Genomic DNA, 13,305 nt, shown 5'->3' on the forward strand with positions numbered 1-13,305 from the left:
CCCGGGAAGTCGTCAGCGACAGGGGTACGAACTTTATCTCAAAATACATGAAGTCCCTCTGGCAACAGTGTGGGGTCACCTACCGATTCACGACCCCCTATCACCCTCAAGGGAACGGACTGGTTGAGCGGTTCAACCGCACGCTCAAAGGGATGATTGGGGGGTTGGAAGAGCCCCTCCGTCGCCAGTGGGATGTGCTACTACCGTGCCTTCTCTTTGCCTACCGAGAAGTCCCCCAGAAGTCCCTCGGCTTCAGCCCTTTCGAACTCTTGTATGGACACCCGGTGCGAGGCCCGCTCAGCCTAGTCAAAGAAGGCTGGGAAATGCCCCCTCTAAAGGACACTCCAGATGTTTTCAAGTACCTCCTAACCCTCCGCAACCAGACCAGAAGGTTCAGAGAGATGGCAAAAGCAAACCTGGAGGCCAGTCAGGAGGACATGAAAAGGTGGTACGATCAAAATGCATCCTCCATCGAATTTGAACCCGGCCAACAAGTGTGGGTAATGTCTCCCACCGAACCATGCGCCCTGCAAGACAAATGGACGGGGCCCTTCAAAGTAATCGAGCGCAAGAGCCCTGTCACCTATCTCATCGATATGGAATCTTCCCGAAACCCTCTCCGGGTCCTCCACGCTAATAGACTGAAACCCCACTTTGTACGCTCCGAACTCAGTCTCCTGATGGCAACCGACAATGGAACCGAGGAGGACTCCGAACCCCTTCCGGACCTCCTACGGTCACGGGAGAAGGACGGCTCCGTGGACGGGGTCCGACTCTCGGAGGCCCTCACCCTGGAACAGCGCCAAGACTGCCGAGTCCTCCTGCTCCAGTTCTCCACCCTGTTCTCCCTCACCCCAGGGGTCACCCCCTGGTGCTTACACGACGTGGACACTGGAGACCCCCTATCCGCCATCGGGCCTACCGCGTACCAGATCGGGTACGGGCCTGCATCCAAGAGGAGGTGGCCAAGATGCTCACACTCGGGATCATCGAGCCCTCAGACAGCCCCTGGGCCAGCCCAGTGGTACTGGTCCCCAAAGCGGCCGACCCCGGCGCCACGCCGGAGCTCCGGTTCTGCGTCGACTACCGGGGCTTGAATGCGGTCACCAGAACAGACGCACACCCCATCCCCCGAGCAGATGAACTAATCGACCGCATGGGAGCTGCCCGCTACCTCAGCATCTTCGACCTGACAGCGGGCTACTGGCAGATCGGTCTCACACCCCGGGCCCAAGAACGATCGGCATTCTCTACCCCTGATGGCCACTATCACTTCAAGGTCATGCCATTCGGCATGAAGAATGCGCCAGCAACATTTCAGCGGCTAGTAAACCAGGTCCTGGCAGGACTCGAAGGATTCAGCGCCGCCTACCTGGACGATATCGCTGTGTACAGCCACCACTGGTCCGACCACCTCCACCACCTCCGAGAGGTGCTACAGGCCCTCCAACGAGCGGGCCTCACGATCAAGGCCAGCAAATGCCAAATTGGCCAGGGGTCCGTGACCTATCTCGGGCACCAGGTGGGAAGCGGTCTGGTGGCCCCTCTGCAACTCAAGATCGCTGCCATCCAGTCGTGGCAGTCCCCCATCACCCAGACCGAGGTCCGCGCCTTCTTGGGACTCACAGGCTACTACCGACGGTTCGTGAGGGACTATGGCAGCATCGTAGGGCCCCTCACGGAACTCACCTCCAAAAACCAACCAAAGAAGGTCAACTGGACCCCAGACTGTCAAGCGGCCTTCGAGAAGCTGAAGGCCGCCATGTGCTCCGCCCCGGTGCTCCAGGCCCCCAACTACAGCCGGGAATTTATCGTCCAAACAGATGCCTCCGACCATGGCGTTGGGGCAGTCCTTTCCCAGCTGAACACCGAAGGACTTGACCAGCCAGTGGCTTTCATCAGCAGACGGCTCCTGGCCCGAGAACGACGCTGGAGCACCATCGAGAGGGAGGCCTTCGCCGTGGTGTGGGCCCTCAAAAAGCTCCGGCCTTATCTCTTCGGCACCCACTTCCGGGTCCAGACCGATCATCGACCCCTGCAATGGCTCATGCAGATGCGGGGGGAAAACCCGAAACTACTACGTTGGTCCATCTCCCTGCAGGGGATGGACTTCACTGTGGAACATCGACCCGGCCAAGACCACGCCAACGCGGATGGCCTGTCCCGCTTTTTCCGCCTCGACGAGGAAAGTCCCCAAGAAGATGGGTGACTCTCCCCGCCTTCAGCTGGGGGGGACGCATGTTGGACAGGCCACATGAAGGGCTCGCTCCCTCCCCGCAGGACAGGGCCCGGGCCACCGTCAGCACCATTGCCCGGCCCAGCCGCCATCTTGGACACGGCACCACGCGGCCGTGCGGCCTCAGCCCGACCCCAACCCTGGGCCTGGCCAGGCCCCGACATCCCGGCACCACCCTCCACCCAGGAGGTGAACGGCCCACTTGGCAGGTCAATGGGAGTACGAAGTGTCGATGGCTCTCCCCCGCCAGGTGCCGAGCACCCCCAGCCTCCTCGGGCGCTGGCTCCACCCCCCTGCTGGGTGTCTGGACTCCCTCATCCCAGACCTCCCGACCTCCAAGAGCGAGGGTCCGGACATCAAAGGGCGCCAGACCTATAACTGAGGCAGCCCCAGGACAGGAAGGCAGTTGTATCCTGGAGTCGAGAGACACCGCGACGAACTCATCCTTGACGGACTGTTGGCGCTGCCACAGCCCTGCCTTGTGAACTATTGTCCTGCCTGCTGGCGCTGCCGCGGCCCTCTGCAACCTTCATCCTCGTGGGACCTGCTGGCGCTGCCGCGGCCCTCTGCAACCTTCATCCTCGTGGGACCTGCTGGCGCTGCCGCGGCCCTCTGCAACCTGCATTCTCATGGGACCTGCTGGCGCTGCCGCGGCCCGTTGTAACCTTCATCCTCGTGGGACCTGCTGGCGCTGCCGCGGCCCGTTGCAACCTGCATTCTCGTGGGACCTGCTGGCGCTGCCGCGGCCCGTTGTAACCTTCATCCTCGTTGGGACCTGCTGGCGCTGCCGCGGCCCGTGCCACCTACGACCTCTTCGGGACCTGCCGGCGCTGCCGCAGTCTGACCCATCCGAACACCGAGCTCGAGGATTGTGAGCTATCACCGTTACACACCCGTACCCGTGGGTACCAAGACTGTCCCGCTACCCCCTTCCCTTACTAAAGACTAGAATTGAGAGGATCATCGTGTCCTGATCGCCCTGTATCGTACCACTCTACTACCCGAAGTGCCTATAAAAGGTGTTACCATAAGCTTTGTGTGGTGTCCATCTGTGGGGGGGAAGTTACCTGTCTGTGCGATCACTGTGCTCGGCCGACCCTCCAGGTCCCCGTCTAACATGGCACTTATCGCATCGCGATTGGATTATTGTAACCCCCTATACATTGGCATGAACAAGAGCCTAATCCAACGTCTTCAGACTGCTCAAAATGCGGCAGCTAAATTTGTGCTCGACGCTCCTAGACTGGCTTCATCAACGGCAGCCAGGAAAGCCTTACACTGGCTTCCCATTGAAGCTAGAATCACCTTCAAGACGCTCTGTATGACCCAAAGTGCTCTCTCTGGGAGGGGTGCGGGGGGGTCAAGAAACTCTAGTTACCTTATGTTTCAAGCAGACTTTTATGTTCTTCCACTAAGAATCTGCTGGTGGTCCCTCGCTTTCGTAAGAGCAAATGGGGTGGAAGGGCTTTTTCTTCAATTGCCCCTAAGCTATGGAACTCTCTTCCATGCGACATAAAATCTCAGGCTTCCGTCCTCGCTTTTCGAAAGGCATTGAAAACCTGGTTGTTCGCGAAGGCGTACCCGTAGATACTTTTCTTTTGTTCATATTTTTTTAGGCACCTTGACGTCTTTGGGCTTAGTTGCGCAATACAAGACTCTTTTCATTTCATTTTCATTTCATTTCATTTCATTTCAAATGCAATAAAACATTTGAAATAAACAACTCCTTGACAATAAAATAAATACATTACAGAAACTCTGGTATAGAAGAGTGGACAACGGGGAGGCGGGTGGGTCAGTGAGGAATCCACAGGCAGATATTGTATCTACCAGAAAAAGCATTACCGAAGGTAAGTAACTTGTTCTTCTGATAGATACATCTGCTGTGTGGATTCCTCACCTTGTAAATAGAGTCCCACAGCAGTCCCCACTCCCGGAGGAGGGTGTCCACTCTTCTAAACCAGGAAATCCTGGAGGACAGAACGCGCAAAGTGGCCGTCCCTCCTCACTTCGGAATCCAAGCAGTAATGCTTCGCGAAAGTGTGGAGGGAACACCAAGTTGCCGCCCTACAAACATCTTCTACAGGAACACCTCTAGCCAATGCTGAGGTTGAAGACTTAGCTCTTGTAGAATGAGCCCTTATACCCTCTGGTGGTTCCTTACCGGCCAAAGAGTAGCAGATCTTTATACAGAGGACGATCCATCTTGACAAAGTTTTTTCAAGGACCGCTCTTCCTCTTTTGCAGCCAGCAAACCCAATGAAGAGCTGGTCATCCAAACGCGAGTCTTTAGATCTGTCCAAGTAAAAGGACACCGCCCTTTTGGGGCCCAGACGGTGCAACCTCTCCTCCTCCTTGGAAGGGTGTGGGGGAGGATAAAAGGTAGGGAGGGTAATGGATTGACCAAGGTGGAAAGGAGTCACCACCTTTGGGAGAAAAGCAGCCCTGGTCCTGAGAACCATTCGTTCAGCATGAATGGTCAGGAATGGGGGCTTGGAACTAAGAGCTTGAAGCTCACTAACCCTCCTTGCAGAGGTTATTGCAACGAGGAAGACTGTCTTAAGAGTCAAAAGTCTCAAAGGACATTTGTGAAGAGGCTCAAAGGGAGCACCCATCAAAAAGGTCAAGACTAGATTTAAGTCCCACTGAGGCACAATAAAAGGAGTAGGAGGGAACTTATTTGTGAGACCCTTTAAAAACCTTAAAACCACAGGAGATTTAAAAAGAGAAGGCTGGTCAGGCAAACAGAGAAAAGCCGACAGCGCAGAAAGATAGCCCTTAACTGTGGCAACAGCAAGCCCCTGTTGCGCCAGAGAAAGGGCAAACTGGAGAACATCAGACAAATGGGCTCTCAAAGGGTCAATAGATTTCTCCCCACACCACGTGACAAATTCCGACCATCTATAAGAATAGATGGACTTAGTGGAGTCACGCCTGGCTGACAAGATGACATCCACAACGTCCGGCGGGAGGGAAAAGGAATTCAGGTTGCCCCGTTCAATCTTCAGGCATGAAGGTGCAATGTCTGGAGGTGAGGGTGTAGAACCTGCCCCTCCATCTGAGAGAGGAGGTCTGCCCTGAGAGGGAGACGGAGCGGCGGGTGAGAGGAGAGGTGGAGAAGATCCGTGTACCACGCCCTTCTTGGCCAGTCCGGGGCGACCAATATGACTTGGGCCCGTTCTTGGCGAATCTTCCTCAGAACCCGAGGAATCAAAGGTATGGGAGGAAACGCGTAAAGGAGTTGATTTCCCCAACTCAACTGAAACGTGTCCCCCAAGGCTCCTTGCATCGGAAACTGGAGACTGCAGAACGACAGGCAGTGAGCATTCTCGTGAGTGGCGAACAGATCCACCCGAGGAGTCCCCCACGTCCGAAAGACGTGACAAACCACCTCCGGGTGACGCCTCCACTTGTGGTCGGCGGAGAACTGCCGACTGAGACTGTCTGCACGCACGTTCAGAACTCCGGCCAGATGATTTGCCATCAGACAAATCTGATGGTCCTGAACCCAGGACCAGAGACACAGAGCCTCTCTGCAGAGACACTGTGACCCCACTCCTCCCTGTTTGTTGATGTACCACATCGCGGTCGTGTTGTCCGTCAGGACCTGGACCGAACGACCGCGAAGGGAAGGGAGGAAGGCCTTGAGCGCCAAACGTATCACCCGCAATTCTAGAAGGTTGATGTGAAGCAACCTTTCCTCTGGAGACCAAAGACCCTTGACCTCCAGGTCCCCCAGATGAGCACCCCACCCTAGAGTGGATGCAACCGTTATCACTGTGGCCACCGGAGGAGGCAACTGAAAAGGCTTCCCCTGAGACAGGTTGCCTTCTACGCCCCACCAAGACAGATCCGCCGCAGCTTCTCTGGAGATCCTCACTGACTCCCTGAGATCTCCGTTGTGCTGATACCACTGCCTGCGGAGGCACCACTGGAGCGCCCTCATGTGCCAGCGTGCATGGTTGACCAACAGAATGCAAGAAGCCATCAGACCGAGCAGGCGAAGGACCTTCAGGACTGGAACGACCGCTCCATTGTAAAATAAAGGAATCATTTCCTGAATGTGGCGAATCCTTTGAGGAGGAGGGAATGCACGACATACAGTTGTGTCCAGTACAGCACCTATGAACAGGTTGCGCTGGGAGGGCACCAGGTGAGACTTGGGTACATTTATCGAAAAACCCAACCTGTACAACAACTGGGTTGTCTCTCGCAGATGATGGAGCACTCTCTCTGACGACTCTGCTTTGATCAGCCAGTCGTCCAAATAAGGGAATACAGGAATCCCTGACCTTCTGAGATGCGCCGCCACCACTGGCATCACCTTGGTGAAGACCCGAGGTGCAGTAGTAAGTCCAAATGGAAGGACCGCAAACTGATAGTGCTGCCATCCCACTGTAAAACGGAGATACTTCCTGTGCGACTTTAGGATGGGGATGTGAAAATACGCATCCTGCAAGTCGAGCGACACCATCCAGTCTTCTTCCAGCAGCGCCTGAAGAACCTGAGCAAGGGTGAGCATCTTGAATTTCTCTTGTTTCAGATAAAAATTCAAGATCCTGAGATCCAGGATTGGACGAATTCTGCCATCCTTCTTGGGAATCAGGAAATACCGGGAGTAGCATCCCTGACCCCTTTCCTGCTCTGGGACCACCTCTATCGCACCCTTTCTTAACAGAGTCTGAACTTCCTCCTGTAGGAGTAACAGATGTTCCTCTGAGCAATATCCCTGGCAAGGAGGGTAATTGGGAGGGAATTCCCGAAAGGGAAGGGCATACCCATTTTCTACGAGATTGAGAACCCAAAGATCTGATGTAACCGATTCCCAATCCCGTAGAAAGTGGGTAAGCCGACCCCCCACCGGACCCGCATGATCCTGAATGGCGGATCTAGGGCTGCTTTTCTGTGGCTGGGGGGTTGGAGGAGGAAGAGGCTTGACGCCCTCGAGGACGTGCCCTTTGCTTTCCCCTGTATGACCTATACAAGGTATTTTGCTGCTACTGCTGTTGTTGCTGCTGCTGACCTTGTCTATAGGTACGAAAAGAAGAGCGTCCAAAACCTCTGAACTTTCTGGTCGTTGAACCTCTTACTTGAAGACCAAGAGATCTAGCAGTTGCTCTGCTGTCTTTAAACCTCTCTAAGGCTGTATCTGCCTTCTTGCCAAAGAGTCCAACTCCATCAAATGGTAGATCTAACAGTGCAGACTGCACATCGCAGAAAAATCCGAGGATTTCAGCCAAGCTGATCTTCTTGTGGCAACCGCAGTGCCCATGATCTGTGCCACAGAATCTGCAGTATCTAGACCGCTCTGGATAACTTGACGAGCTGACGCTTGAGTATCAGATAACACCTCCTCAAAGTCACCCCTGCAGTCTTCTGGAACCTTTGGAATCAACAAACGCATTAAATCCATAAGTGCGTGCACATATCTCCCCATGAGACAAGTGGCATTCATTGACTTTAACGCCATACTTGCGGAGGAGAAAGTTTTCTTGGCCACTTGATCTTGCTTCTTGGCCTCCTTGTCACCTGGCACTTGGGGAAAAGCACCAACCGACTTTTTAAAGCACGCAGCCTGAATCACCAGGCTTTCAGGAGAAGGGTGAGATGATAAAAAGGCAGGGTCTTCGGGAGCCACCCAATATCTCCTCGCCACACTTTTTGAGACAGCAGGAGCAGAAAGAGGCTTTTTCCACACCTCCATAATAGGTTCAGTTAACGCTTCATTAAATGGGAGTAACGGCTCCACAGCTGAGCTTGGTGAATGGAGTACTTCTGTAAGCAGATTTGACTTAAACTCAACAGTTGGTAATGTCAAACCTAAAAGTCCTGCTGCTTTCCCCATTACCACGTGATATGGCTGGACATCCTTTGAAGGCTTATCCGGACCTGATGGCAACTCCACTTCTGGGGAAAAATCAAGGCCACTAGCATCAGCCAGCTCTTCGAAACAATCCTCATCCAGTTCACCTTCCTCCAAGTCTGGGTGAGACTCATAATACCTCCGTTCCTCCAGGAGGCGTTGTGCTTCCCTCCTGGACCTCTCCTTTACACAGATCGCAGTCGATCCACCACCGACTCCGACGGAGTTGGAGCCGACGTCGGTACAGAATCCGAAGGCCTAGACGGATGCTCCAAAGACCTGCTTGGAGCGGGCGACGCCGGTACCGGAGTCGTCGACTTCGGTCGAGCCGGCGTCGACCTCGGCAGAGCCGGGTACTGCCACAGCGGCGTCGGGACAGGCATATACGGCATGAAAGGTGCCGGGGCATAACAGTGTGGAACACCCAAATTAAATGCCATTGAACCCATGGGACCCAAAGGTGCACCAGAGGGGTACCATGATCTCGAGAATACGCCATACATAGCGTTCATCCTGACCTGGTGCAGGAAAAGGTGGATGATCACCCTCAGGCTGATTTCGAGGCAGATTCGAATCCGGCTCTTCAACAGGCGCCGATTCTTCTTCCTCATTAGGAACTTCCTCCACCTCTTCTTGAGCCGGAGACGGCGTCGGAGTCGGATTGGAAACCGGAGTCGGAGATTGAACTTGTGACTCCGAAGGCGAGGCCTCACCTTCCCGATCCGAAGCCTCTTGCGGTGGGATCACCTTCGATCTAACCTTCTTGGGCGACCTCGACTTCGAGCCCGACTTCTCACCCGAATGGCGTCGAGACTCATGCCTCCTTTTCTTGTGCTTCTTATGCGACCTCGAAGCATGATCCGACGAGGACTTCGAAGCCGATGCCTCTCGAGATCTTGATCTTGATTTTGACCTCGACCTCCTCGAGCGGGATCTTGAAGTCTTCCTTCCTTTATCGGCTTTCAGCTTCGCTACAAGAAGTTTGGTCTCCCTCTCTCGCAGGGCCTTTGGGTTCATTTTTCGGCACGACAAACATCCATCCACATCGTGGTCGGAGCTTAAACACCAAATACAGTCCTGGTGTGGGTCCGTAATGGACATCATTTTCCCGCACTCCCTGCAGGGCTTAAATCCAGTCTTTTTTGTCGACATTCTAGGGAGACAAAGAGGCAAGAGAACAAAGAAAACGAGGAAAAAAAAGTAACAGAGCTACCAAAAGCTACTGAGTATCCCGAAACCGTTAGCGTCGACGACGCGGAAAAAAGGGAACTGATGTCATCACGCCGGCGTGGGCCTATTGTAGGCGTCGGTGACATCAGCGGAGTCGCGTGTCTCTATGACGTCCAAGTCCACGTCGGCGCGAAGCTACAAAAATAATTTCCGAATGTTGCTGACGCTAGGGGATATTCACAAGGTGAGGAATCCACATGGCAGATGTATCTATCAAAAGCACAGGCTAATGCAAAATCGCCCTTCTGCTGCGACACATGGATCTTTGGACGAGCCCTGCGGGTGCACACCCTGCTGATGCATGGCCAGCAGGTGTACGCCCGGAGGGTGCTAGTCCAGTGAGATGCATGTCTAACAAGAGGGGAAGCACAGGCCAATGCAAGAACGCCCTGCTGCTGAGACACATGGATCATTGGCGGCCCAAGGGTGTTCACCCAGCAAGTGCATGCCCATCAGGTGCACGCCCTGCAGGTCCACACCTAGCGGTTGCATGTGCAGTAGGTGTACGCCCAGCGGGTGAATGCCCAGCGGGTGAATGCACAGCGGGTCCACACACTGAGGGGGCTTGGTGCATGTCTAAAAAGAGGGGAAGCACAGGCTAATGCAAGAACGACCTGCTGCTGCGACACATGGATCATTGCACGTGTCCCGTGGGTGTACACCTGTTGGACTTGGCCCTCTTGGCAGGGTCATCCCTGAACTTTTTGCCTTCCTCCAATATTCTCTCTGACCTGTTTTTGTCGGTTTAATGACTCTGGGCACTTTACAACTGCTGACCAGTGCTAAAGTGCATATGCTCTCCCTACTGTAAACTGCTATATGTGATTGTTTTCCATGATTGGCTTATTTGGTTTACTGTCAGTCCCCAGTAAAGTGCACCAGGAGTGCCAGGGCTTGTGAATGCCAATGCTGCTAGTGGGCTTGCAGCACTGGTTGTGCTACCCACAGAAGCAGCCTAGGAAAATGTGTCTAAGGTCTGCCATTGCAGAGCCTGTGTGCAGTCTGGTACTGTCATGCTGACTGTGAAAGTGCACACACTTGCCAGCCCCTAAACCTTCCTTTTTCTTTATGTGTGTCACCCCTATGGTAGGCCCAAGGGCAGGGTGCATTGTAAACAGAAGGTAGGTATTTTTGTTTTTCACTATTGCAAGGCTACCTGCTCTCCATAGGCCAGAATGGGCTCCTGGAATTATTACACCATATAATCCCAGCAGGCTCAGGGAACATGGTAGAAAGTCAAGTTTAGTATGCCTGAACTCAGAATAATAAAATACTTCTTTTAGTAAAGTTTATTTTAATATCCTGTGTTTGCAAATGCTACTTTTAGAAAGTTAGCCTTTGCTTGCCTGACTATTTCAGCCCGCCTCTGCCAGGATGTGTATCTGCTGTCTGGGTTGTGTGAGTGACAGGGCTGGGGATGACAGGTGGTGAATAGAGGGATTACACCAGAGTGGGTGGTGGGAGTGCCCCTTGACTCTGAATAGGGCTGTGCTCTGCCACCACAATGCTGGCTCCGCCCCCTGGGGAGCGGCTGAAGACTCTGCCCGACACCTGGTCCAGGAAGAGGGAAGACTGTCAACAAAGTGCTCCTGATTGTACCTGCGGAGCGCGTCTGCTGTCCCTGCCCCACACTCTGAAAGAAGAAGTCAGAGCCTGGAAAACAAAGTGCTCAGAGACTGACTAGATTAGGCAAAGGCCCCCCTGGCCTGCAAGAACAAAAGAAATGTCCTACAAAAGTAGGAGCCCTGCTCCTAAGAAATCAGATCCTGTTTGTGCTAATAAGAAACTCTGCCTAAAGAGAAGGACCTGGGAAATCTGCATGGAGGATTACTGTCTCTAGCCTGAGAGACTGGCCTGTGGTGGGTGCCTTGCTGCAAGAAGGAGAGGAGACAAAGACAGAGAAAGACTTTATTTTATTCAACTGGTGCATTCTGCTACAAAGATCTCCAAGGGCTTGCTTGTGAACTTGCCCCCTGAACTGCACCCCAGGAACATCGGGCGCTACCCCCTGAAGAAAGAAGCTGCTGCTGGTGTGACCAGCCCTTTCAGCGCTGACCCCGGAGACCTGAGTGCGACAGGGAAGCTGTCCCGCACTCTGAGAGCCTGTGCATTCCATCCCGCAGAGCAACGCTACTCCTGGACACCTGCGACGCAACTCGCACCGCAAAGGCCTGCCCCGTCTGGCCCAAGCACCGTAAGCTGCCGCTACAAGCCCGAAGTCGCACCGCAAGAACGGACCGGCTGGTACAAGTATTGTGAACCTGAGGCCCCCGAGCCGTGGAGCACACCACAAAGACTGCCTGCACCGGAGCTTGCCTCCCCGCTCTGGGAGAACGCCGCTGGATTCACCCCCAAGCCGCCGCCACCTCTTCAGGACCCCAGGACTCTGCACTTGTGAGCCTGTGTCCCCCGAAGCACCGCCAACCGATGGAAAAGTGACCCAGTGGCCTCAGTGCCACCCCGCCCTCCAGGAAAGCACCGCAATGTCGGACCGCAGCATAAAGCTATCCGCCCGAACCTGCAAGTGAGACCAACGGTACTGTAAATCGAATCACGGTACGAGTCGCATTCTATCACTACGACTCGCACCGCCTGTGTGCCTCGAGGCCCCTGGTACGCCTCGACTTGTGCGCTGTGCGAGTCTCGCCTCGCACTGCCTGTTTGACCAGAGGCCCCTGGTACGCCTCGAGTTGTGCACACACCCTGCTGGTAATTGTAAACGTTCTTGTGCCCCTACGCCTGAAGGTACGAGTCGCACAAGCTTAGTACGACTCGTACCCCTTGTCCTGATCAGCCGCGGTGTACGCGTCTCACGAGAGATGCGTTAGATTTTGTAGGGCCTTTTGCCGGTGATCGTACGAGGTGCACAGCAGCGCTAAGGAGGGCTGAGACCTTAAACGAACGGTACATTAACCTTAAAAACAGTACCTGAAGTACAGTGAAGTGGTTTGGAGAGGTATTCAACCCTTTTTAAAGCCTGAACATCGTGGCATCATTTCTAAAATAACTTGAACCATTCTGAAGTACTGGGAAGCCAGTTTGAGAGTGATTGAAAGTACTGTCGCTTATATTCAAGAACTGTGGCACCATTACAAGAGTAACTGGAACCTTTAAAGTCTGTGATACAAGCCTGCTTGAAAATCTATATATATATAAAGAATATATTTTTACTAAACTTACAGTCTTCTGTCCCTGTGTGGTGGGTTGATGGTCATTGTGGGGGATGCTTCAAATGCCTAACCGTATGTACTACAGAGATCAGCCTTGACTGCTTGCGCCACACTACCTAGAGGGTGAGCAGGGGTTATTGCCTGAGAGTAATCCTTTGCCCTGACTTAGAGGAGAGGGTCCCTGCTTGTCGCAAGTACATACCTGCACCAACCAGAGACCCCCAATTCTAACAAAAACCAGCTTGTGCATGCCCTGCAAGTGCACGCCCAGCATGTCCAGCAGGTGTACGCCCAGAGGGTGCACGCCCGGAGGGTGCTTGTCCAGTGAGGTGCATGTCTAACAAGAGGCAAGAACGCCCTGTTGGGATCAATGGACGAGTCCAGCGTATGCACGCCTGGCAGGTGCATGCCCAGATGGTGCTTGTCCCCATCAAAGCAGTTTGGCTCCGCCAGTCAAGACTGGCCAATCAGGAGAGGCTGCTAGAAGACTGGATTTGGCTCACAGAAAAGAACATTCTATAACTTTTCTTTACTAGTTATGATAAATTCAACAGTGGTGGCAAGTTGTTGGAATTATCATTACCAACCGTTTGAGTTCTTGAAATACTATTTTAGTTCACTGCTGTCAATAGTTATACTTTATTGAAGTATTCCCACGTCAGCCTATGGAGCTAAAATTCTGCAATGGGAAAAACAAAATGGCTGGTTCTTCTCTCACCAGGGCACATAAAACAGTTTTTAAAACAACCTTGCTTATTTTTTGCATAGCACCCTACCCTGGGGATACCTATGGTAGACCTTAGGGG

The 13,305-nt window shown here is 53.6% G+C and overlaps 1 protein-coding gene across 1 annotated transcript in view; it reads right to left on the bottom strand.

Annotated features, from left to right (window-relative positions):
• The window catches only part of AACS (acetoacetyl-CoA synthetase), a 153,003-nt gene that overhangs the window by 51,468 nt on the left and 88,230 nt on the right, over window positions 1–13,305 (bottom strand). The gene's annotated exons all lie outside the window — the stretch shown is intronic.

This window comes from Lissotriton helveticus, chromosome 11, assembly GCF_964261635.1.
Source record: "Lissotriton helveticus chromosome 11, aLisHel1.1, whole genome shotgun sequence".
In the NCBI taxonomy this organism is placed as follows: Eukaryota; Metazoa; Chordata; class Amphibia; order Caudata; family Salamandridae; genus Lissotriton; species Lissotriton helveticus.